Here is a 27,163-nt window from a genome sequence, read left to right on the forward strand (position 1 = left end):
GAGCCCGCCAAAACAGAGGCCACGGAGCCTGTGGCTTACCCCGCGGCACCTACCGTCTCCCGGTCTGGAGGCCGGGTGTCTGAGGGCAGGGTGGTGGGGTTGGGTCCTGCGAGGCTGCGAGGGACGTGTGCTCCGTCCTCTCTCCCGGCCGCGGGTGGTTTGCCATCAACTCTGGGCCTTCTTGGGCTTGTGGAGGGATCCCCCCCATCTCCGCCTTCTCCCTGTGTGCCCTCCGGTCCCTGTGCCCAAACTTCCCTTTCTATGAGGACACCAGTCATCGGGCCACCGTCGAGACCTCGTCTTGACTAATTACATCTGCAAAGACTCTATTTCCAAATAAGGTCACATTCACAGTTACTAAGGGTTAGGGCTTCGACATCTCTTTGGGGACACAATTCAATCACAATCACTGACAATGGTGATTTTTTTTTTTTAAGATTTTATTTTTAAGTTATCCCTGTGCCCGACGTGGGGCTCGAACTCATAACCCTGAGATCAAGAGTCACACGTTCTGGGGCGCCTGGGTGGCTCAGTCGGTTAAACATCTGACTTCTGCTCAGGTCATGATCTCGAGGTTCGTGAGTTCGAGCCCCGCGTCGGGCTCTCTGCTGTCAGCACAGGATCCTCTGTCCTCCTCTCTCTGCCTCTCACCCGCTTGGCTCTCTTTATCTCTCTCTCAAAAATAAATAAATAAACATAAAAGAAGGAAGAGAAGGAAAGGAAAGGGAAGGGAAGGGAAGGGGAAGGGAAGGGGAAGGAAAGGGAAGGAAAGGAAGGGAAAGGGAAAGGAAAGAAGAGGAAAGAAAGAAGGAGAGTCACATGTTCTACTGACTGAGCCAGCCAGGCACCCCGCTGACAGTTGTGATTTGTATAGTCATGGGCACATGTGACCCAACAGGAGCCAATCAGATGCAACAACACACCGCTAAGATTCTGGGTCAGAGCTTGGAGCTTGGAGGACGTGAGGTCCGACGTGGCCAGCTGTTTGGGGCCCGTCACGGAAGGATAGGAGCCCACGCTCGTGTGGACACAAGGGAGCCAGCCCCTTCCTGGTGCCACGTGGACCCAGGAGAATGTGGGGAAACACTGGATCGAGGTGACACCACTTAAATGCTGCAAGCCAGGCCTGTTCCCAGACACTCCAAATGCAGGAACCCATGCCTCCTTTTCGTCAAAATCATCTTGGATTGTGGTTTTCTGTCCCTTGAAATCCAAAGAATTTGACGATACAGATGGTTCCGCTGGTTCTTGGCCTGGTGTAACGCATAGAAAAACAGAACAGCTGGAGTAAAGTGGGGGCTGCTCTTGGCTCAAGAGGGTCTGCCTGGCTGCAGAGAGAGATCTCAACCCGCAGGACCCACACCAGGCACACGGCGTCTCCAGGCTGGCCACGGAGAGGCCCCAAGTCCCTGCTGCTCAGCATGTGGTCCACGGGCCCGCGGCATCCGGCCCCCCGGGAGCCGGTCAGACACACAGGTTCTCAGGGCCCGCCCCAGACGCTCTGAACCAGACTGCACATCTTAAACAGGATCACCATCGATTTATGTGCTCATTAGAGCTCAAGAAGCACACTTCCAGCCTAATTAGCGAGCAAAGTTTGGGTGGATTAAATCCCAGCTATTTAACAATCAGATTGGATTTCTGCTCTTTCTATCTGATTTAAAGCTCTTCCTCCAAGGACTGAGATGCCCAAACAACCAAGTAATCCTATGAATATCATATTGTGTTGTATTATATTACGTTGTGCCATGTTGTGTCACGTTATATCGTATCATCAAGTTATAAACATAACATAACACATCAAAATTAAGTAACATCAGAGTGCAGCATAGTATATACATTCCACTTAGAAGTACGAGGCATCAGACAGTATTTTCCATGTCGTATCTTTATTGAAGAGCACAGTATAATACTGGAGGCCACGAGGACACCGTCTGTGCCCCAAGTGCTGCTACGTTCACTGCCGTCTTCAGCGTCGTGAGCAAACTTTGTCGAATCTTGGCTCAGCTCTTGGCTCCGTGCGTTTCCACTCACCGGGCATCCGGAGTAGCCTCGCGGAGGCTCCGTCAGCACCAGAATGACGTGCCTCCGAAGCCCAGACAGCTGGAAGCCCGGCGCAAACCTCTAGCGGATCACCTGCTCTTATGGAAAGTAAATTCTCTCCGGTTTCCTGAGTGTCATGGAGACATTTGTCTGGCCTTCCACTGTCTGAGAGGCCTGCTTGGAAAGCCTTTGGGGAGTTAGTTTCTGCTGGTGGTCATCTTTGATGGCACGGCTGCCGGGGCGGGAGCCCGCCGGGGCACCACGTTTCAGCAGGGATCGGCAGCCGAGTGCTCAGAGGCCACAGACAACAAAGACACCGAAATTAAGCTAATCCTCCGTGCAAGGCTTTGCAGATGAATAAAAATTACTTCTGACCTTTTCACATCTTTGACTCTTTGTGTCTTTATTTTATTTAGATCGGCATGGATACCGTCAAAAATGAAAACAAAGACTAATCAGAGCTTAAATAAAATGCACAAAGTCGAGTCTGTTCAAAAGGCAGAGGAGAGTGTGCCCATGAGGAAAAGCCCTGAGCGGAAAGGCAAGGTTTAAATCCCAGACAGGGGGTTGCTGATGAACAATTGACAACTTCGGCCGTGGACAGAACGGAATGATCCCCTCGGTGTGTGCACCACTGGTTAAAACAAGCCCTATTGTGGGGCACCTGTGGGGCCCAGGCGGTTAAGTGTTGATCTTGATTTCGGCTCAGGTCATGATCTTGTGGTTCGTGAGGTCGAGTCCCATGTCGAGCTCTGTGCTGACAGAGTGGAGCCTACTTGGTATTCTCTCTCTCCCTCTTTCTCTGCCCCTCCCCTGCGTACATGCTCTCGCTCACTCTAGCTCTCTCTAAATAAATAAATAAACATTAAAAAAAAAAAAAAAAAAAAAAGCCCTATTGCTCCCTGGTCTGGCAACTGTCGTCAGCTTGGTCCAGGAGGGGTCTGGGGTCCATCCAAATCCATGGTCCTCCATCCACGGCCTCTGGCTGGGGCCACTCATGTGGACTCTCCTGGACGTGTACTGCTCTAAGTGCGTATGGCACCACATTAGAGAAGACTGCGCCCCCTACCCCCTTGCACCCCCTACCCCCTTGCACCCCCCACCCCCTCGACCGCGTCTGCTTCTCTTCCTAGCTCCCGCCACTGCCTGACCTCCGTTCCGCTAGCGTGCGTTGTGCTGCTGACTTGACCCACTCCCAGCTGGAGCTCCGAGGGAGAGGGGCTTTGTTTTGCTTCCGGCTGCATTTTCACATCTAGGACAGCACCCGGCGGAGAGTAGGTGCTCGGGAAGTGTTTCCGAGTGGAGAACGACGTATCAGGTGCTAGGCGGCACTAGAGCTTTTCAAACGAAAATACTGTTATGAAACATAAGCCAGACACTCTACGTTTTAGGAAAATATATTTTAAGCCATAGACTAAAAAGCACAAGGAAAAACAGCACATTTTATCCTGCTTTGGAAGGTAATTTATCAGCGTCTCCAAAGGTTTTCAATTCTCACACCCTGCAACCCCAGAGCTCTGTCTCTTTGGATGCACACCTCCCCTTATGCACAGAAGTCATGCCCTTGGATGTTCACACGGCCTTGTTTGTGAAATACTGAAGACAAGTCTCAAGCCCCGTCCACCACGTGCTTCCCGTGGGTCTCCTCAGAGAACACAGCGAGTGCCCGGTGAACACAGACCTTACCATCCACGGCAGGAACCCTGTCCCGCCCTGTCCCACCTCCAGGAGGGACCCAGCCAGCTCACTCAGCAATCGTGATCTGTTTCCACAGTTCATGACCTCAAATCGGGGTGTCCTTGATCTACCCTGGTCTGAGAGTCTGAGCTCCCCTCGCTGGTGGAACAGACCTGTCCGTGCTCAGCCTGCACGGCCCATGCTGAGGCCGTGTTCCCCTGTGAGACACTGGTGGGTGTCAGCTTAGCCAAGCGCAGGTGTTTGGGGGAAATTTTGTGAATGAACGACCCCAAAAGAGCCAGCGACTCCTTTGCTAAAGGCAGCGGAGTGGGAGACCGGCGGCCACGTTCTCATACAAGACCGTCTGCTATCTTCAGGGCTCCTCACTCCCCCCAAAATAGGAATGTCGGGCGGAGAATCCCAGACATCTAGAGGTCAGGCGTTCAGTTTCAGAAAAAGGTCAGTAGCAAGGTATTAATAGCTGCTTTTCAAAAGTCATGTATCTAGTAGGCAAGCCAAAGCCACAAGTCCAAAACCCCAAAGGTCCTCCTGGGGAAGCCTGCCTCCCTTTGGAGCCCAGGGACTGCAGTTAGCAATGTCTTCATGCTTGGTCTGTCCCCTACAGCTAAAAGCATTCCCGCAAGATGCCGATCCATCGATGGCAGCGAACAGTAGGGGCTTAACGCACTTCGGTTCTGCACATACAGCTTTCCCACATTTGGAGGGCGGCCCGCCTACTCAGCGTTCACCACTTTCAATGTGAATCTCATCCAAAACCAGCCTCCTAGGTGACGCATGAAATAAACCGTCACAGTACCTTCTCTCCTCCCCCCCCACGCCCGGGGCCCCTTCCCCCGCAGGACCAGGTACGGTGGTGACCCAGGTACCCATGGCCAACAGAGAAAGAGAAGTTGAGATGCTCTCCTCACAGAATGTCCAGGCTTCCAGTCCTCCTTTGGCACGAGGAGACCTCGGCCCCACCCTGAACCGCGAAAGCCACCGAGGGGCAGAGGGTGACATGGAGAACGAGTCTCTGGCATTCAGGCTTCAACAGCACGACCACCGCTTGTGGCTCAACCGACCGGTCTCCCAATGTCCACAATCCACCCAAAGCCCTCTGCCAGCCCTGGGACGCGCAACCCTTTCCCTCTACCTGCAGGAGAGGGCAACACCCAAAACCCCATGTGGGCTACTTGCTTCCACCCCACGGCCACCTCCAAACCATCCTATCTGCGGGCAACAAACCAGAGGACACCGTGTCACCCGCCTGACCATACAGGATGGCCACTGTGTCAAGTACCAGTTCTCCTGAACTTCCCTCAGGTCCCCCCAGTTGGTCTTCAGGGCCCTCATCTGCCTCGTCCAGAAGCCCAGTACCCCAGCCTCATTGCCAAAAGCGTTAAGTCCGAATCTGGGAAGGGCCTGGGATTTTACTGAACTTGCATCCCAAGTGCTTGGTTTGCCAGAATTTATATCCATATCCTAGCAGAAGGACACAAGACCCCTGGGTCAGAGACAGGGAGGGGTTACTACTCACAGCAAGAACGATAAACAGAGCAGCATCCTGTGTGTTACCCTAATCCCCACAGGGCCAGGCACCGAGGGCCAGGTTATCCGTACGTGCAGTGGGGTGCAGGCGCCACAGGACCCTAAACTCGAAAGCCTCTGAACTTTCGTGAAGCTGCTGGCGTATCTGCTTGTCCTCCTCTCTGAAGAGAAAGATTATTCATTCCCCCGGAACGTAAGCAAATATTTCAAGAAGGGGAAGGAGATTTTATCTTTCCTATCTGGAGACATCACCAGGGAGGTATTTCTCTACGTTTCTCTGGTGGGAGCATCTCTCGCTTCCAGCACGGGCTTGCTATTCCAGCGTGTTCTTTGTGCAGGTGGCCTGGACCATGCAGGAATACAAGAAACCCATGAGGAGCTGTCTTCCAACAGTATCACCTTTTGTGAATTGTCTTTTCAAATATTTGGCAATTCATCTTCTTATCATCGAGCTGTAACAAGATATGTATCACCAGAGCCCTTTGTAAAATCTACATATTACAAATGTGGCAAACAAATGAAAAACCCCTCCAATGATCCCTGTTGTTTACTTAATGGTTTTGTAACAGGAAGTTTTAAATGCCTTCTAAAGTCCAATTTATCAATGTCTTTAAGTTTCATAATTTGCTTTTGAATCATTTTTGTGCCCTCTGCACTGACAGCACAGTCTCTCTCTCCGCCCCTCCCCCACTCCTATTTTTTCCTTCTCTCTCTCTCAAAATAAATAAATAAGCATTTTTTTCAAAGGCTAAAAAAATCAGTCATATGCATATGGATCGATTTCTGGGTTCTCTATTTCAGCCCTAATATAAATACAACGCAAGATGTAAATGTAAGCTACATATGTAATTTTACATTTTTCTAGTAGCCACATTTTCAAAAGTGGACCGCTATGGAACCGCCGTCTTAATCAGCCACAGTTTAGTCCCATGAACATTTACCCACTGACGCTGTTTGTTTGTTTGTTTGTTTGTTTGTTTGTTTTTTAAGGAATGGGTCCTGGGCTGGCCAATACAGGGGGTGGTTCATCGTGAAATACGTGTCAAGTAAAACAAAACTTGATACGGCGAGATTAAATTGCTCCGTAAGATGGAGCCTCGGCTAAAAGCAGAGCCCACGCATTGTGACTTTCAGTGTGATGTCACATAATAAGTGCTGAAAATTTCCTCGTACCCAGGCTGTGTGGAACAAAGAGCAAAAATCTAGATCCATAATCAATACCATGAGCAATAAGACGTTCATTTAACTCAAAGAGGCGACAAATTACTAAAGGCTGAAATAAATCTTAAAGTTGAGTTACAAATAGCATATACTATCCTATGCCTGGCTTCATGGGTTAAGTTTCTAGAAACAACTGAATGAGGCTTTATGGTTTAAAAGAAACAAAGATTTATGGGAGAAATGCCATTCGAAGAACACAGACTGCGATTAGTCTATGAAAAATACACAATGGAGACATAACAAAATGACGTACCGAAGTGTCACTGTCCTCTGATTCCAAATCCCATAAAATGGCAGAAAATATAATTTAAAGAAAATAAACACGTAATAGTACTACAGCAGAACTTTAGAAGGTTTTTCGAAGTACAGAAAGTTCACAGGATATGGGACGCCTGGGTGGCTCAGTTGGTTGAGCATCCGGCTGTTGATTTTGGCTCAGGTCATGATCCTAGAGTCGTGGGATCGAGCCTCAAGTTGGGCTCGGCACTGACCATGGAGCCTGTTTAAGAGTCTCTCTCTCTCTTTCTCTACCCCTCTCCCCTCGCACTCTCTCTCCCAAAAATAAAAAAATTAATAAAAAATAAAATAAAATAAAAAATAGGAAGTACACAGGATATGACACACTATAGGGGAAAAGACAACAAAAAATAGCCCAAAGGCAACACAAAAGCTAAAGCCATTCAGGGACGCTCCAAGCCCAGAGCAGAACCCAGAATTCCCGGCTGTCCACTGACTTCTCTATCACATTCTGTACCTCTGGTAAATATTCTCCTAAATAATTTAATACTTTAAAAGTAAGCTCAGATTACAAAACTTCGGCGTTAAAAAGCAAACAAGGGGTGCCTGGCTGGCTGTGGGAGGGGCATGTCACTCTTGATCTCAGGGTTGTGATTTGAGCCTCACATTGCATGTGGAGATTGCTTAAAAATAAAATCTTTCGGGGCGCCTGGTGGCTTAGTCGGTTGGGCATCCGGCTTCAGCTCAGGTCACGATCTCACGGTCTGTGAGTTCAAGCCCCGCGTCAGGCTCTGTGCTGATGACTCAGAGCCTGGAGACTGCTTGGGATTCTGTGTCTCCGTGTCTCTCTGCCCCTCCCCCACTCATGCTGTATCTCTCTCTCTCTCTCTCAAAAATAAACATTAAAATAAATAAAAAATAAATAAAATCTTTTAAAATGAATAAAATAAAAATAAAAAGATTCCCTCATAGGAAAGCATCCCAGTTCATTGCCTTTTCTTTTATATTTTATATTTCTTTTTTATTTCCCTACTTTCGAGTGTATTTTACATATGCATAATAATACATTTTTATGTATAATTTGTAGACATATATAATTTTATGTCCCGCTTTTCACTTAACCTTATATAAGTGTTTTTCATCTTGCCACTGACTCCTCATAGCTCTCATTTTTGATGTCTGCATAATATACTTTGATTGAATGTAGCATGATCTATTTTCTCCTTTCCTTCTTTTTGACCATTTGGGTTGTTTCCAATGTGTGCTATTATAAATAATGCCGTAATTAACATCTCTATTTCCTCAGCTAAATTTAAATCTGTTTTATGAATTAAAAGCAGCTGAACTGACTTGTGTGTCATTCCTTTTTGAACGAAAACAGAATGTCCTGGTTTTGTAACAAGGAACGCTTCTAAAATTAGGCTTACGGATAGGGCTGTGTGACAAGTCGGAATAGCAATGGCAGAGTTCCTGAATCTTTTTAGACAATGTCTGCTTCGCTTACTTGTCCCTCTTTGGGGAATAGAGTAAGTCCCATGCTGCTTCAGCTTAAAATGAATCTCAAGATCGGTAACGTTAGCCTTGACAGGAGTAATTTTTTTTCAGACAGCAGCGCTTCTGGCTGATTTACTTCCTTCAGATCTTCCCGCACTTGACCAGGGTGAAGGTCAACTGCGAATGCATAATCTTCAAGCTATTTGAAATACTGGGTAACACTGAAAAGGTTTCTGTTTTCTCGTAAAGTTTTTTGTTGCCCCAGATACAGAACGCCTTGTGAGAGTAAAGCAGATATGTGCGTAGAAGTGGAGGTGGAAGGGGAATGAGTTTTACAAAAGGACCAAGTACAAGTCGAAGAAACTTATTTTTTTTTAATGTTTATTTATTTTGAGAGAGAGAGAGAGTGCACGTAAGCAGAGGAGGGGCAGAGATAGAGGGAGACACAGAATCTGAAGCAGGCTCCAGGCTCTGAGCCATCAGCACAGATCCCGACGCGGGGCTCAATCCCACGAATCGGGAGATGGTGACCTGAGCCGAAGCCAAGAATCAGACGTTTAACACAAGTCAAAGGAGTTTAAAATTCGATATTAAAACCTCAAAACTCAACAGATCAGGTGACCAGTACGCCGATGCAGCTAAAAACGAATTCCTTCCTGGATAATCAAACCATTCCAAGAGCCACCTAATATGAATTTCATGTGCAGAGAATTGTGGGAATGAAGGGGAGAAAAAATTAATAATAAAATTATCCACAGCTAAATAAACACACGAGTATCGGGGTTGAGTGAGTTCACTGGAAGTTGATCAGAATGCATGAAACACATAAGGACCTACAGAGCACCGCTGGGAAATTTCAAAACGTCAAGGATAAAGGGGAAGTCCTAAAAAGCAGACAAAAATAAAAGGAAACAGATTGCCTACAATCTGTCCATTGACTACAATGTTGTCAATTTGACAAAAGTCAAATTGGGTTCTATCTTCTCATTGGCAGCACTGGTGCTAGAAGACAACGGACCAACAAGCCGGAAAGTACGAGTATACATTACGCAATGGTTCCCACGACCAGGTTAGTTACCGTATCCATCACATCGCATAATTACGATGGTGTTTGGGGGGGACGGTGAGAACATTCAAGATCTACTCTCTTAGCAACTTTCAAGTATATAATATGATGTTGTTAACTACAGTCACCATGTTCAACGCGAGATCCCCAGAACGTAGCCATGCCATCATTGGAAGTTTGTGCCCTTTGACCGATGGGTCTGCCCATTTCCCCCCCCACCCACCCCTGACCACCACCATTCTACTCTCCGTTTCTATGAGTTTGACTCTTCTTTTTTATTCCACATGTGAGTGAGGTCGTATCATATTTGTCTTTCTCTGTCTGACTTATTTCACTTAGCACAATGCCCTCAAAGTGTTCATCCATGTTGTCACAAATGGCATTGTGCCTTATCATTTTAAGGCTGAATGATATTCCATTTTATATGTATATAAACCACACATATCTCTCTCTCTCTCTCTTTCTCACACACACACACACACACACACACACCACATTTTCTTTGTCTATTTATCCATTGATGGACACTTACGTTGTTTCCGTGTCTTGGCTATTGTGAATAATGCTAAAACAAGCATGGAGGTGCAGACACGTCTTGGGGATAGTGCTTTCCTTTCCTTCGGATATATACCCAGAGGTGGGATTGATGGATCATGTGGTAGTTCTGTTGTTAATTTTTTGAGGAACCACCATGCCGCCTTCTGTAGTGGCTACACCAATTCACATTCCCACCACCAGTGCACAAGGGCTCCCTGTTCCCCACATCCCCGTGGACACCCATTGGAACAGGTGTGAGGTGACCTCACTGTGGTTTTGATTTGCATTCCCCTGATGGTGGCTGATGTTGAGCACCTTTTTATGTACATCTTGGTCATTTGTACGGCTTCTTTGGGAAAAATGTCTGTTCATGCCCTCTGTCCACATTTTATTTAATCAGATTATTATTGATTATTGTTATTAACTTGCTGCTGAGTTGTGTGAGTTCTTTATGTATTTTGGACATTCACCCTTTATCAGATAAATGATTTGCAAGTATTTTCTCCCATTCTGTAGGTTGCTTCTTCTCTTTGTTGATCGTTTCTTTTGCTGTGCAGAAGCTTATTTTATTTTACTTTATTTTAATTTTATTTTAGAGACATAAAGAGCACGCACAAGTGGGGGAGGGGCAGAAGGGGGGGGAGAGAGAGAGAGAGAGAGAGAGAGAGAGAGAGAGAGAGAGAGAATTTCAAGCAGGCCCCCCCCCCACCTCAGCACAGAGCCTGATGTGGGGCTGAATCTCACGACCCTGGGGTCATGACCTGAGCCAAAATCGAGTCAGATGCTTAACCAACTGAGCTACCCAGGTACCCCGTGCAGAAGCTTTTTAGTTTTATGGAAGCCTGTGTGTTTATTTTCCTTTTTTTATTTTTTGCTTATGCTTTTGGTGTCATATCCAAAACATCATCACATTATTGCCAAGTCCAATATCAAGGGGATTTTTCCCCCTTTTCTTCTTCTAGACCAGTTCCGGGTCTTACATCCAAATCTCCAACCCATTTTGAGTTCATTCTCGGGAGTGGTGTGAGATGGGGTCCAGTTTCAGTCTTTTACACGTGAACACCCAGTTCTCCCAACGCTCCTGAAAATACTGTCTTTTCCCCACTGAGTATTCTTGGCTTCCCTGTCAAATATTAGCTGACCATATGCGCATGGGTTTGTTTCTGGGTTCTCGACTCTGTTCCATCAGTCTACGTGTCTGTTTTTACCGGTGCCGTGCACTCGGTGCCGATGACAGGACCAAGCCCGGTGGGGCGTGGCCGAGTTCTTGGGGGCACAGAGCTCTTTCTGGGGCTGTGGCAAGGACTGCACTTGGCAAACCAGCTGCCTGGGTTCAGACCCCTCCTTCCCAAAATCCTCACCTTGGTCTCGGGCTGGGCCGAGGCTCCAGTCTCCGACGTGGATTCCAGGGCTCCCACAAAGACGTGTTTGTCCATGAATGTTGGGGGCAGGGAGCACGTGTGAGGAACGTCTTATTCGACCATCTTGCTGGCATCACCCCAGGACTTTTTATTTCACACGTTGGTTTCTGGACGCCTTCATCATTCCGGATCCCCTAATCCGATTACACTCCGAGTTTGTCTGGGATGTGTTTCCTCTTAAAACCGAACCGTCACGTAGGCTTATCCTGAAAGTGAGTTTTTGAAAATCACTCTGAGCCTTGACACTGCTTCCCAGCATTTCGGAGGGACTTAAGTCACCAGGAGACGGGGACGAGGACCACATCCAGGCCCCAGGAAGGACACACACACCACGACACACCAAAATCAGACATTCGCCAAACCCATTCAATGCTGTCCACAACTTCCCCAAGGAGATTGCCGGTCGGTTTCAAGCTTGCCATCCTCACGAAGGTCCTTGGCTCACCTCAGACTTGCCGTTCAAGCCCCCAGAGCGAGCCAGGCAGGAGGGGAAAGGACCCTTGTTAGCAGGTAGAAATGCGGTCCCGACGTGGCCCTGTCTTCTCATTTTCCCCAACATGTCGGAAACCCAGATTTTTGCTTTTTGGCCGGGGACTCTCCTGACTTCTGTAATTTGCCAACAAAAAAGATTCTTAAACATTCTACGAGCCAGCCAAAACAAATACATGCACCCGATTCAGAACAGACTCGAAACCTCCGATTTCAGTGAAGTCTAATGGGTAATAATGCACAAAGGCGATTAAATTTCCAGGGCCGGAACTTTGGATCCAGCAGACAAAGGGAGGCGGGGCCGGGGCGAGGAGAGTCACAGCCATCTCTTTGCCATGGAAACCCCATGGGATGAGACTTTATTTTTTTCTGTATTAAGAGATCAATGGGAGATTAATAATAATCCTGTACATTGATGTAGCACTTCAAACCTGAGTGCTTGCTCATCTACAATCTCATTTGATCCTTATAACAGCCCCGTGAGCTTGTCAAGAACATCCAACACTCTCTCATCTGATTAAAGGGAGCCAAGGACTCACACAATTTCACTTAGAGAAAAAAAAGAGGAGAGACCAAAAGGTAACCTTTTCCAGCTTTCAGTGGCGATGCTCAGAAATAAGTCCTTGTTTCCCTGACTTTCACCTGCTCTCTCTCCTCCTCCCTGTGTTCGGTACGCCGCCCTGTTCCCTTGTTCCAGAAGGAGCAGCTCATGTTCACAGAGCAGAGGGCTCAGCAGCAGCAGGGGTCAGTCAGAGCTCTGGTGAACTAGAACCTATCTGGCAAGGTTTGCAATGAAAATACCACCTGGTGGTTGACGATCCAGAAATGACCCTCACTGACTTGTTGCTATGCAAAGAACCAAGCTTTGACTGACCTCACTCAAGTCCTTGGTCATAAAATTTTTTTTTAAAAATTCATTAACTGTAGCTAATCTTTACAATCCAGTGGCTCAGAGATAAATGAGTCTCTTGTCAAAAGTGGGGTGAACATACCTGTTAGGATGGCTTCCACCCAAAGAAAAATAAACACAGAAAACCGTAAGTGTTGCCAGGATGTGAAGAAATTGGAACCCTCGTTCCAGGTGGGCATGTGAAATTGGTACTGTGGTTGTGGGAAAAGTATGATGGTTCTGCAAAATACTAAAAAGAGAATGACCATATGGTCCTGCAATTCTCCTTCTGGGTATTCACCCTAAAGAGGAGAAACGACAGCCTCGAAGGGGTATTTTCACACCCATGTTCATGGCAGCGTTACTTGGTGACGCTGTTACAGGCGAAAGCCACCCGGTACCTGTTGACGGATGAACAGATAAGCAAAATATGGCCTATACATACGTGCAAAAGAATAGTACTCAGCCCTAAAAAGGAAGGAAATTCTGACACCCGCTCCAGTGCGGATAAACCTTAAGCACGTTGTGCTGAGTGAAACGTCGGTCCCGAAAAGACAAATACTGTGTGATTCTATCATGGAGTGCCCCTCGATTCAGAGTAGTCAAGTTCAGAGAGACAGAAGATGAAAGGGTGGGTCCTCAGGGCTGGGGAGGCGGGTGGGGAGTCCATATTTAATGGGGGCAGAGTTCCAGTTTTGCAAGATGAAGAGTTCTAGAGATGGATGGTGTGATGGCCTCACAACAGTGCGAATGCTCTCAGCACCATGGAGTCTTCCTCATAAGAATGGTTAAGCTGTTATATGTATTTTATCACAGTCTATAACATCTTTTTAAGTGGGGTGAAGTCACACAGCTACCGCAATCCCTCAGCCGAACCTGGGGCTTCACGATCCCACCGATTCCAGACTCCCTGGTGACACTCTGCTGGTCTACGCCAGAGTAGGGTAGACCATTCTCTTTCCTCTCCCCGGGGTTATCTTCCTTTCCTTATCCTACTTATTAACCAAACCCAGTTCGCACGTCAACTTTCCAAAGACTCTCCCATCTGACCACCTACAGCATGCTGGGAGAGTTTACCAGTCTCTCTGGGAGCCACCCCTTTGCCCTGTCTGTATTTCTGTTGTTGTCCTTTCATATCTTGAGAGAGAGGGCGGCAGAGAGAGAGAGAGAGAGAGAATCCCAAGCAGCCCCCCCCCCCCACGCTGTCAGTGCAGAGCTGGATGGAGGCTCAAACTCATAGGCTCACGAGATCATGACCTGAGCCAAAACCAAGAGCTGGACACTCAACTAACTGAGCCAGTCAGATGCCCCATCCTTTCAAGTACTATTATGGCGACTTGTTTGCTGGTCCACACGTGTCTCCCCGGTAGGCCAGGGCTGTTGTGGGGAGGGTGCATGAAGGAATGATGGTAACCGGGCAGTTTCTCAGCCATCCAGGGCAGAGAGCAAAGACCCAAATGTTTGGAGATGGAATGTAATTCCAGTGGGCATATAATGACCATAAACATGCACGCTTCATGACTTTGTGGTGTGTATAGCAGAGGGTCGTAGACTTTAGGCATCTCTAGGGTCTTAGGAAGACTCCAAGGAAAGGCAAACTGGAGGAGATGGGTGGTTCCTGGCCCAGCTGAGTACTGTGTCCCATGGGGCAGGGGCCCACCGGGACTGGGAATGGTGGGCTGAGTAACGAAAATGCTTTCAAAAGACAGCCTTAGACACCCGTGAACACCTCACCTGACCCAAACCTTAAGGGTACCCGGGCCAGATTCCCAAGAAGAAGAGGCCCTACAGTGAACAGTAAAAAAAGACCAATTCAAAGAAAAAGAAAGTGATCCCATCCAAAGGATATTTAAAAGCCTATTGAAAGGAGAGAGATACACAGAAGCAAGAAATGAATTCAGACACAGACCCACCTATGGGTAGCCTGTTGATTTATCACCAAGACTCCAAGGCAACCCAAAGGGAAAGAATCACCTTTTCAATAAACAGTGATGGCACAGGTCGATATCCTTACCTCACACTGTGTACAACAGCAAACTCAAAATGGATCCTAGGCCTAACTGTAAGAATTAAATTCCTAAACATCTAGAAGGAAAAAAGCATTGAAGAAAAAAGCCCTGTGACTTTGGGTTAGGCCAAAGCGTCTTACGTGTGACAACAAAATCACAATCCTTTTTAAAAAGGATAAATGAGACTTTATCAAAATGAAAAACTGTTGCTTTCCAAAGACACCATTAAGAAGACAAACCACAGAGAAAGTTTGTTTTTTGTTTTTTTTTAGAGAGAGAACATGCAAGCAGAGGGGAGGGGCAGAGGGGAGAGAGAGAGGGAGAGAGAATCCCAAACAGGGTCCACACTCAGCACAGAGCCTGATGCAGGGCTCGATCCCATGACCCCGGGATCATGACCTGAGCCAAAATCAAGAGCCGGACATTCAACCAACTGAGCCACCCAGATGCCCCAAGAAGGTATTTTCAAATCATGTATCTGACAAAGAACCTGCATGATATGTAAGTCCCCTCTAGGAAGCCCATAATAAGAAGACAACCCAATTAGAAATGAGTGAAAGGTTTGAAGAGACATTTCACCAAAAAATAGTTAATAAGCACAAGCAAAAATGCTTGGTATTATTAGTCATCAAGGGGACACGTGTTAAAACTACTGTGGAACCCCATCACACCTCCTGAGGGAGCTGTAATCGAGAGGACTGTCAGTTGGCAAGGACTTGGAGGGGCTTCAATTCACACACTGTCAGTAGGAATGTAAAACCGGAAAACACTTGGAAGTTGCTTTAAGTGTTAAGCGTACACTTATAAGCCAGCAATTCCATTCGTACGTCTCTACCCGAGAGAAATGAAGACATATGTCCACATTAAGACTTGTGCACGAATGTTCGTGGTATTATGACTCATAATAGACAACCCATAGGTCCATCAACTGGTGAATAGATAAGCAAAAAGTGATACATCCACACATTGGGCTCTGACTCCCTAATAGAAAGGAAGAAATTGCTAATATATTAAACAGCACAATTGCAACTCAAAAGCATTATGCTCAACACGAAAGTCTACATGTTGTATAATTTCACTTATATGAAATTTCTAGAAAGGATAGCACTTCAGAGATGGCAGGCAGACCAATAATTGCCTGACTTTGAGGTTAGGAACAGACGCAAGAAAATTTGCGGGGGGTGACAGAATTGTTCTAAAACAGGATAACAGGTGGGTGCAGAACATACTAATTTACTAAAAACCAGTGAGCCTGCCCTTACAACAGTTGGGTTTTATGGTATATAAATTATACTTCAATAAAGCTGTTTAAAAACAAACAAACAAACGTGTTCTATACGTTACCCAGAAACTCTGCACCCAAGAATGGATCCTTAATACACCTTAGCAAAAATGCAAAATGGCCATGCGTTAATCTATTTACTGTAGCATTTTTTGTATACGCAAAAGACTGGAAACAACCCAAATGTCCATGAGTAGGGGACTGAGTCCTACTGTGGTAGACCCCTAAAATGGAGCATTTGGACGCTGTAAAAAGGCACGAAGCGGATTATAACATAATCTGTACAACAGATTCCCAAAAATATTGTTAACTGAGAAAAATAAAGCTGCAAAAGAGTTCGATAGTAGAGGATTCTAAGAACAGGGGGTAGTAACGTATTTAAATATGTGTTTGCCTAGCCTTTCGGTAAAGAGACCTGTGCAGTCTGTATGTATTTTAAAATTTGCTTACAGGAGAGCCTCTCGCTGGCGCCCCTTCAGTCTGGAACAGTGGGGTGGCCGCCACCTTGTTAAATTCTGTGACGGTGACGGCTGTCACAGCTACCCTGTGTAAGACTTACGGCCATCAAAAAGAGGAGTCTCCTCAACCTCGTCACCTGGGGGTCAAGGAGACGGGGTTCGGGGAGGAAAGCGGACCTCGGCGCTGTGCTGGTCAGTGCTTCTCGCCTGGCCCCCCAAGAGGAAAACCCTGACTGGCGGTGTTGGCCGGCTTCCGTGGTGCCGGTGCTCCCATCAGAGCCGATTCCACGCTAACATCGTGACATCCCCGAGCCCGGCCACGATCGGCTCTCCTGGGATCCAGACCAGCTTCAGCACATGGCTGGCGACGAGCTACCATCTCGCACATCTAACTGGCAAATCAAAAAGCCTGACGACACCGGGGGCTTAATAGAAAGATGCATTAAAACGTGCAAGCTCTGTACATTGGTCCCGCGGCTTTGGAGAGCGCTGTGGCTTGATCTGGTACGGCACATGCACGCTGCGGTCCAAAACTGCAGCCTTCCACCAGGAAATGTACAGGCATCTTTGCAACACTGTTGGTAAGAGCAGAAAAGTGGACGGGGCGCCTGGGTGGCTCAGTGGGTTCAGCGTCCGAATTCGGCTCAGGTCACGATCTCGCCGTTTGCGATTCCCGAGTTCGAGCCCCGCTTTGGACTCTGTGCTGACAGCTCAGAGCCTAGAGCCTGTTTCAGATTCTGTGTCTCCCTCACTCTCTCTCCGCCCTCCCCCACTTGTGCTCTGTCTCTCTCTCTCTCTCAAAAATAAATAAACATTAATAAAAAAAAAAGTGGAAACAACCTAAATGTCCATCAGTAGGGAAAAAATTATAAATAAATCATAGAATAGTCATTCGACAGAAAAAAGAATGCCGTCCAGCATTTACAGTTAGTAAGCTAATATATGTGTCAAGATGTCTGTGGCTTGGAAAACACAACATTGAATGAGAAATCAAGCTCTAGGATGTTATGCATAACGAATAACTTGTGTAAAAGTTGAAAATGCATGAAATGATAGTCTGCAATATGGTATAGAAATACATATTCATTGAAACGTGATGAAATCATTTTAAATAGAGTAGGCAAACACATAACAAATTTATGATGATACTGCCTCCGGGGAGCGAAAAAGAGAGATTGAAACTGGGGAGGGGTACAGAGGGTATTTCGTCTCTATCGCATTAGCCTGAGGCCCTTAAATATTAGAAAATATTGATCTGAAATCAAAACAACACATTAATGGTTTAAATTCTGGGTTCTGAGCAGTAGGGTGTGGTGCTGGCTACCTTTGCCTTTATGTTTTTCAATATTTCAAAAGCTCCTTCCAAACATTGAGGCACCTCTTTTGTTTTTAAAAAAAATGTTAATGTTTATCTTTGAGAGAGAGAGGCAGAGTGTGAGCGGGGGAGGGGCAGAGAAGGACACAGAATCGGAAGCAGCTCTAGGCTCCGAGCTGTCAGCACAGAGCCCGACGTGGGGCTCGAACCCACGAACTGTGAGATCGTGACCTGAGCCGAAGTCGGACGCTGAACCGACTGAGCTACCCAGGCGTCCCAAGGCACCTTTTTTACGACCGAGATTGTCGATTCTGTCACCGTTCACTGGCAGGTCCCACGGGCCAGACATCCAGCCGGAGAAATGCCTGTAGAACACCCTCACCGGGGCACCTCCCACACAGGTGGCATGGGACCACGGAGGGCATGGCTTCATGCCCCCTGTCCTGACTTCCTCCTCCAAAACCTGGCGGCATCTCATGAAAGTGCCTATGGTGACATCTGTCACACTGTATATACACTAAAGACGTTGCATTAATAATAATAACGAGGGGCTCCTGGGTGGTCAGTCGGTTGGGCGTCCGACTTCGGCTCAGGTCACGATCTCGCGGTCCGTGAGTTCAAGCCCCGCGTCGGGCTCTGGGCTGATGGCTCAGAGCCTAGAGCCTGCTTCCGATTCTGTGTCTCCCTCTCTCTCTGCCCCTCCCCCATTCATGCTCTGTCTCTCTCTGTCTCAAAAAAAAATAAATAAATAATAATAATAATAAAATAAAATAATAATAACGAGACCCCCTGAGTAGGAACACACTTGGCTCAGTTCTGCATTCCTGGGCCCTGGGTGCACCGCCGCGGTCACGCTGATTTTGAACGAATCATGAACGAAGGAATCATCTGTTCTGCGTGGCCACCTTCTAATTCAGTGATCTGGAGGCTCGTGTCCCCTCCCCCCAGATTCACAGGTTGAAAGCCTACCCCCCACAGTGGTGGTACTAAGAGGAGGGCCGTGAGGGTGGAGCCCTGAGGACTGGGGTTCACGCTCTTAGAAAAGACGCCCCTGCCAGCTCCCTTCTGCTCCCGCCACGTGAGGTGCCAGGGGATGAGCCAGCAAGTGGCCTCGCCAGACACCGAATCCGCCGAAGTCTTGATCCTCGACATCTGGCCCCCAGAACTGAAGAAATGCACGCCTGCTGTTTATACACTGGCCCGTCCATGCCATTTTGTTACAGCAGCCAGAGTGCGCGGAGGCAGATGCGGGTGCAGAGGCCACACTACTCTGCAAACAGGCCACTTAAATAATCATTAGTTCCCGTTCCTGTGGCATGACACAAAGGCTCGTGGGCTTAATGACGCAAGCTTCTTGAAAGCCACCGCGATCAGGAGGGTCAAGCTTTGGCCAGTGTGGCCGCGGCCATGACAACGTGGTCTGGCTTTAAGCCCAGCGTTTCCTTCTCGTTCTTAACTCAAGATAAGTCTGTTCGCCAAAACTGCAAGATGTGAGGCCCAGAAACTTCCATCACTCTCGTTTCAATGTCAGAGACAGAGACATCACTCCACAAAAATACAACAGTAGTGTGCCCACAGAATGGGGGCCGAGGGGGGCCCAAGAAAGGACAATGCAAGGGATGGGCAGGTGTCACGGCAGGACATACGTCCTGATGCAAATTAGTAAAGTGTGTTCCAGGAAAACCGTCTTCTTCGCAGCAGAGTCAGGCGTGGGGGAAGAACTGAACCTCAGAAAGTATCTTCAGGAATCCAGGGACTGAGTCATTCAGCAAGCTGGCTCTTCAGCAAATAGATCTGTGCTAGGGGCACCTGGGTGGCTCAGTCGGTTGAGCGTCTGACTTCGGCTCAGGTCACGATCTCGCGGTCCGTGAGTTCGAGCCCCGCGTCGGGCCCTGTGCTGACAGCTCGGAGCCTGGAGCCTGTTTCAGATTCCGTGTCTCCCTGTCTCTCTGCCCCTCCCCTGCTCATGCTCTGTCTCTGTCTCAAAAATAAATAAACGTTTAAAAAAACTTTAAAAAAAAATAGATCTGTGCCAAACCAGGCAACTTGTGTCGCTTCTGCAGCCGACAAGAGCCTGCACAGCAAGTACGAATCTCAGCGACCTTGGCCAGCACTCTAGGTGGCTCAGTGGTGTCTCGTATCACAGGAGAGCGTCAACTGCATTAACGTCCTCAACGTCACCAAAACCCCACTATAGGTGCCATTATCATCCCTGTATCACAGATGGGGAAACTGAGGCTCCCCAGCATTGAATAACTACATCCCCCAGCTTTCAGGTGGCCGAGCTGGCTAATGAATCCAGGGAGACGCTGCCCCTCAACCCGCACAGCCCACTGGCGCCAGGGACCTCGATGTCCCAACACAACTGCTGGGATCCTGCCCTTTAATGTGTGTGCACACACCCCGTACATATTCACACACACACACACACACACACACACACACCTGTATGCACATCTGTACACACACACACTTATACACAAACATACCCATATTGATGCACATACACCCTTTTACACACACACACCTGTAAACAAACACCCATCTGGATGGACACACACACACACACACACACACCACAACCACCACCACCATGGAATTTTGTGAGCTGGATGCCAAACCAGCTTGAAATGGACCACAATGGGAGTATTTATGTCACAGAAATACACGATAAATCTGCTCTTTTCTGAGAGAGCGACAACGTTGCTTTACCTCACTAGATATGGGTAGATAGAGAAATATTTCCATTATTATTTATATTTCTATTTATTATTTATATCAGTTCTGTGTGAATATATTCAACTTTCCTCTCTTTGGCCACTGAGAGAAGATGAAGAGGGGTGGAGGGAGGGGCACCCCCGCTGGCTGTGAACAGCCCAGCCCCACACTCCACCCCTCCCTCGGCCTCACCAAACCCCAGCGCACCGGTAACCACCGTGATCTAGAAATATCCTACATGCCTTCAAGTCCATAGACTGGAGTACAGAAATATTCATGTATACTTTTTTTTAATAAATATTTTTTAAGTTCGTTTATTTATTTTGAGAGAGAGAGCCGAGCAGGTGAGGGGCAGAGAGAGAGAGAGAGAGAGGGAGGGAGAGAGAGGGAATCCCAAGCGGGTTCCATGCTGTCAGCACAGAGCCTGATGTGGGTTCGAACTCACAGATCATGAGATCGTGACCTGAGCCCAAATCAAGAGACAGACACTTAATGGACTGAGCCACCCAGGCGCCCCAATCTTCTGCATATTTTTTAATTTTTTTTAATGTTTATTTATTTTTGAGAGAGACAGAGACAGAACACGAGCAGGGATGGGGCAGAGAGAGAGGGAGACACAGAACCCGAAACAGGCTCCAGGCTCTGAGCTGTCAGCAGAGCCCGACACAGGAATTGAACTCATGAGCCGTGAGATCATGTCCTGAGCCGAAGTCGGTCACTCAACCGACTGAGCCAGCCAGGCGCCCCTCTTCCGTATTTTTTTATTGAAAGAAAAATCTTGGCTTAATGTTGAAACATAAAACAAACAAACCTCACACTTGCAGAGAAAGTAAGAAAAGTTGAACAGAAATGGTTTCCCCACCGATGGCCCCATAGCCCACTTTTCAAAATGACATATTTAATCCAAAATTTCAATAAGGGATTTGGGGCTTTTAATGAAAAGTGAATCACGTGGGAAAGAGGTAATGACATGCATTGATGGGCAAACATTACAAGGGCTTGAAATAATGCATTTTATGCACTTAAAGGGGACGTAAGGAGGGGAAATGGAGAAGAAGGGTAATCACGAGACAGAAAGCCATGCTGGGGGTCCCTGGGCACCAATGGCCGCAGATCAGTGACGCCCTGCAGGTCTCCCGGCCTGACTCACATTCGACCTGGTGACTCATGGGATCCAGGAAGGGAAGGCTCCAGCGGCTTTCGCTAGAAGGCTTCATCCCAAGGGGCTCTCGACAGAGACCGTCCACACCACAGGGGCCTCATCCTAGCAAGCCTGTCAGCTGGAAGTTTCCAGAACTCACCCCCACATTGCTTTATAAAACATCTTGCATCAAAATCACAAAATCCCTGGGAGAAGAAAGAAAACATATTACTAATCTAAATGTAACGAGCCCTGCCCCTAATGAGGACAGAACTGACCCAGAGCAGATGAAATGCGACTTACTACCTGTCACCGCAGGGGTTCGTGACGTCTTACGGAAAAGGAGAGAGGACACAGGAAATATCGAAACGGAGAATTTCAAGTCTCTCTCGAACTGTCTGCGAGTACTGTAGAGTCCGAACATCTTAGCCTGTCTGTGAAGACCGCATAACCCCGTGCTTTCTGACGTGTTTGGTGGGACGTGGGTTGTCTCTAAATCTCATAACCGTCTGAATTCTTACCTCCAGGGCCACATGGGAAAACAGATGCTGAGGGAAAGCCAGCGTGGCCTGTACGCTCAGAACCCCCGGTTACCACCCTGTTCACTGATCTCAGGAGCCCTGCTAGATTTCCAGGGGATTTAGGAAATTAAGACACCGGTGACCTCTTTCAGTCTAGCAGATTTCCATAAGTCTGAGACGTGTTTGTTGATTGAGAAAGTGATGGACGGATGAATGAATGAATGAATGACAAGGGAGACTTGCCCTCCAGTCGTCCACCGCAAACGGACAAGAGGGGACAGTGTCACCTCTCCGAAAAAGATGGAGCTAATGTTAAAACACATGCTCTGGGGCGCCTGGGTGGCTCAGTCGGTTAAGCGTCCGACTCTTGGTTTCCACTCAGGTCATGATCTCACAGTTCGTGAGTTCCAGCCCCGGTCTGGCTCTGTGCTGACAGCGTGAAGCCTGGTTAGAATTTTAGAATTCTCTCTCTCTCTCTCTCTCTCTCTCTCTCTCTCTCTCCCCACCCCTCCCCCCCCACACACACACTGTTTCTGTCTCTCTCAAAATAAACTTAAAAAAAGAATACAGTTATTTTAAAAATAAATAAAACACTTGCTCCGAGTTTTCACTTCTGTCACTTAAATAAATAACACCAAAACTACCCGTCGCTGAGTTCCGGCTGTGATTTTGATGTTTTCACTGTGCAAAACAGGGTCCCAGAATTGTGAGTCTGGGGGTGCGTCCACGAAGGAGTTGATCTGGGAAAAGTGGAAAGGAAATTATTGTTGTCGGGGTTTTTTTTTTTTTTTTTTTTTTTTGGTTTTTTTTGGGTTTTTTTTTTTCGGAGGAAGGAAGTCCAGGAAGTTCTTAGGCAGTAATTGGGCACTGAGGGCCTGAGCGGGAGAAGTGGGATTTCAGAAACAAGGCTCAGGTCAGGTCTGCAGGAAAGGAAATCCAAAGCGGAGAGCCTCCTGCAGTAGAGACCCTGGCTGCTGGCCTTCTGGTCGTGAGCGCCTAACCTTCCGCGCAGGGGCCCGGCCTGGGGCGAAGGATCACAGCTGGATTAGCCTCAACAGCCCCACCAACATTCCGTCTGTGTGTCGAGTCTATTGTTACATTAACTTCCTAATAATTTTGCCAAAGCATCTCTTTTCTAGCGTATCAGTGATTCTCCCTTTGTGTTAAACACACACACACACACACACACACACACACACACACACCTCATTGGGAGGTTGAAACTTGAAATCAATAGACAAGCACCATCTCACCTCAGTTACACTCCCTCCCTGCTCAAGTCAGCCCCAGGGCGCCTCCTGAGAAGGTGCCCGAAGAAAAGCAGCCTTGGAAATAAGGGGGGGTGGGGGGGGAGAGTTTGCAAATGTGTGCAAACTCCCCAAAGGTGAATCTCAGGCTGCTCGGGAAACTGAAGTTCCAGAACCATCCAGGGAAACAAGCCTCCTTAAGAGCGTGTGCCAGGAACAGAACAGCCTGACTCTAGCACACCGAGCTTAACAAGCCTCTACCAGGGTCCCCCTGGACGCGCTTCTCCCAATACCAAGTACGATTGTGCCTCCCTGGGAATCTGCACCTGCCAGGAAAGAAAAAAGCCTCTCGGTGATGCTTACAAGTTGGAAGAGGAAGTCCTGGGCTGAATCAGCCAGAGGGCCGGGCTGCCAGCTGAGGGGAAACCTGAGACTCCTCACAGCAGACAAGAGAGCCCTGGGCTACACCTGGCCACTGCTGGGTGGGGCCTCTGGCACCATTTCTGGAAAGTCTGAAACCCCAGAACGTCCCCCCGCGAAAAGGAGCATTTTTACTAAGGAACTAAGCTGGGATTTGCAACCATACGCAGCAAAAGAGGGGGTTCAGACAGCACTCACCCAGCAGTAATAGCCCAGGGGGAGTTCTCTTCTAGGCAAAAAGGGGGGAAATGTCTTTTTGTTCCTGTGATGGTTAATTTTATGGGTCCCCTTGGCCAAGCCGCTGCCCAGTTTTTGGTCAGCTGGCCAGATGAGCACCCCCACCCCCACACCGAGGCGAGTGATGAGCTTTACGCCAAGCCTACGGACCTTCCTACAATTGTATGCTTAAACTAGCCCCCAAGCAGAATCACATTCAGGTGTGCAAGCTCTTAAAGGAAAAAAAAAAAAGTACCATGATGCATCTCTTCTCAGAAAGCTCCAGACGTGAGGCAAAGGGTGAGTTAAGCAACCTTCCCGTGAGAAGCACTCTGCTGTGTATGCACGTAGCTGGGCGGTCGCGTTGTGCACCTGATGCCTTCACAGTGTCCTTTGTAAATTACATCTCAGTAAGCCTGGGAATAAAAATAAGAAGGTGCCCTCTACCAACACGAGGGAAGAAACCAAGAAAGGGAAAGCCCCAAGGTCGAGGGACAGGTAAACCAAGGTGAGGCTGAGGTTTGCTGATTGGTCACGGACGTCACATCATCATTTTTGAGGCCTTCCCTTGGGCCAGGTAATGATTTTTGGCCAGCGGTGAAGCCAAGGTTGTGGAAAAACCCGCTTGCTGCCCGCTTTCCCAGGTAAAATTAATGAGCTTGTCTTATTGTCAGAGACCCAGAGTGGCTCCAGGGAGCAGTCGGCCCGGAGCCCACCCCATGCCCCTCGTGGCACCAACAGGGAGCAGAAGGTAGTTGGAGAGCAGAGTCTATGCCGGAGCTCGGCTAGTGCTGCCCCACAAGGAACGGGCGCCTCTGTCCCCTGTGCTCGGGTGGTCGGCCCGTTCAGTCCCATGGCGGGGGGCATTGTAGTTCAGGCACACAGCAGTGTCCCCAAGGAGGGGATGTCTCGGGTCCCGGGGAGTGGGGGGGTGGGCAGGAAGCTTTCAGGTCAAGGTCTTCTCTGTCTTGCATTTTGTGTTACTCAGCGTCGTCCCTTGTATGACATCCACCGAGAAAGTCCTTTTATAGTTTAAAACCAGAAAATGACAAACAAGCCAGCTTTATTCCCCACTAAATAACGTGACTCGGGCAGTGCTATTTCCCTCACTGCCCAGACCACTAGGATTTCCGGTGCAAGTTTTAAAATGTAATCACAGTAGCTTAGTCCTTGAGGAATCTTACTTGTTCTTTTTCATGGCTTTGATTCGTTTTTCTTTTCCCATAATCTTATTGGACCTGTCTCTTATTCTAAGCGGTCTTACTATCTCCCTGGGAGTCTCCGAGCCGGGCCCATGAACACCTGACGACAGACGGTTTTGGGAGCCAGTTAGTAAAATTTGCACGAAAGAGAGCCATGAAGGCATGTCTGGAGAAACAGTTTTGGGCGCCTCATTTACGGGGAACCGGGAGAAGAAGGGGAGTCAGATGCTCAGAGCATCGTGGCCACGACGTGGCCCATGAGACATTCAAGAGGAGAACCAACGTGATCAAGGCCACACTACGAGAAACAGGAAGGAAGGAGGGGGAAAGTGGGAAACACAACGTGAGGTCCATCTGTGCGGTCCTGGGAAATAAGGGCGTCTCAGGAAAGTAGGAACAAAGGGGTGCAGATAGGAAGCTAATTATAAACACGAGTGATGTTTTGATGCAAGGAACATAGTATTTTCATACTACGCCTAGTGTTAGATTTACAACCTGAAAAATATTCCGAGTCTGAGGGTTCGATAAAGCCTTGTGAAAGCAGATGACGGGCCTGCCCGAGGCTGCTGTCCTTGAATATGGAGAAGGGATGTCTGCATCTGATTTTTGATAAGGAATTTTCCCAAGTCTTCTGCAGGGCCCGAGGGGTGAGAGCGGGGATTTGCAGCCTTCGTTCTCTGTTGCTGCATCTGACAGTAAATCCAAACCGAAAAAGGCAGAAGCGTGTAGCTTCTGACCTATCTCGGCCTTCCAAATCCCAAATGAAACGCGAAGGCGGATAAATTACAAGGCAGGTGGCGGCCATGCCTAGATCTCCAAAGTAGGCCTTCCGTAATGGATGGTGTTATCATAAAGAATCAAAACTTTCGCAGAGATTTAAATAGGAGAGTCCGCCCAATTTAGAAGCAGGTGAGGGAGGGAGGGGACCTCCGGCTTTCCAACGACCTTTTAGCCAAAAGAAGGGAATGTATAAATATCTCTCCTTGCAACATCTGTCCCCCGGGCTCCCTCTCATTCCTGGATACCGCCCTCTACCTGCCAGATGGTAATTCACGTGTGGATGACAGGAATCCCAAACCTCCTGGTGCGGTTGTGTTTTTCACATCATTTTAATAGCCGTCGCTAAGAATTTAGTACCTGTCTGCTGCATACGGGGCCTCCTTCAGTTCCAGGCGCTGGACGCAACCCAACTGTCCCTTCCCGTTCCCCCCACCCAGGATAGCGGCCAGTCGATCGGACCTCCAACCCCCGGATCTGCAGCTGGGAGCCTAGAGCTAACGCTTGAGAAGTTTCTCTGTAAAGGTGTGTGTAAGTTCAAAAATAGGACGACCAAGGTTGGGAGGAAAACACATTAGCAGACGGAAGTTACCGGCATAATCCTAAGTGGGAATAGTTGACCTCCTTCTCCAGGCTACGTGACCCCGCTGTCTGCCAGGCAGTGAGAGAGGAATCCGTTCAAGCGCTTTCCTCGTCCTCGGCGGCCACAGTGTCGCTCATGAAGATACGCCCCAGCCTGCACTGCAGGCCCCCGCGAATGTGACCTCACTCGGAGACCGTGTCCTTGAGGCCGTGATGAAGAATCTTGAGATGAGCTCATCCTGCGTCTGGGTCTCGTACCCGATGGCCAGTGTCCTTGTAAGAGAAGGAAGCGAGATTGGAGACAAGGGGCGCCACACGGATGAAGGTTGTGTGAAGACGGGGGGCAGAGATCGGAGCGACGCGGCCACAAGCTAAGGAAGCCCAGGGGCCCCCGGAACCTGGAGGAGGCAGGAAAGGATCCTCCCCTGGAGCCCTCAGGGGAACGTGGGCCTGTGGACGCCTGGATTTTGAAACTGCGGGAGAACACGTTTCTGTTTGAAGCCCCCCAGCTCCCAGCTTTAGCAGTAGGTCATTTGTAAGAGTACTATTTTGAAAGACGAAGGCAAAATGCAGTCAAGCGTTCAGGTAACTGGGCAGACAAGACTTGCTCATCAGAACGTGAGGGTGGCATGGGGCTCCCCGTGGTGACCTGG

The 27,163-nt window shown here is 48.3% G+C and overlaps 1 long non-coding RNA gene across 1 annotated transcript in view; it reads left to right on the forward strand.

Annotated features, from left to right (window-relative positions):
• LOC122209544 overlaps positions 1-9,357 on the forward strand; it is a 69,623-nt gene extending 60,266 nt beyond the window's left edge. Inside the window, exon 4 of the long non-coding RNA XR_006197655.1 lies at positions 9,215-9,357. This is a non-coding gene — a long non-coding RNA (uncharacterized LOC122209544). The remainder of the gene's footprint in view (positions 1-9,214) is intronic.
• The last annotated feature ends 17,806 nt before the right edge of the window (positions 9,358-27,163 follow it).

The sequence above is a fragment of the Panthera leo genome, chromosome E3, assembly GCF_018350215.1.
Source record: "Panthera leo isolate Ple1 chromosome E3, P.leo_Ple1_pat1.1, whole genome shotgun sequence".
Taxonomy (NCBI): Eukaryota; Metazoa; Chordata; class Mammalia; order Carnivora; family Felidae; genus Panthera; species Panthera leo.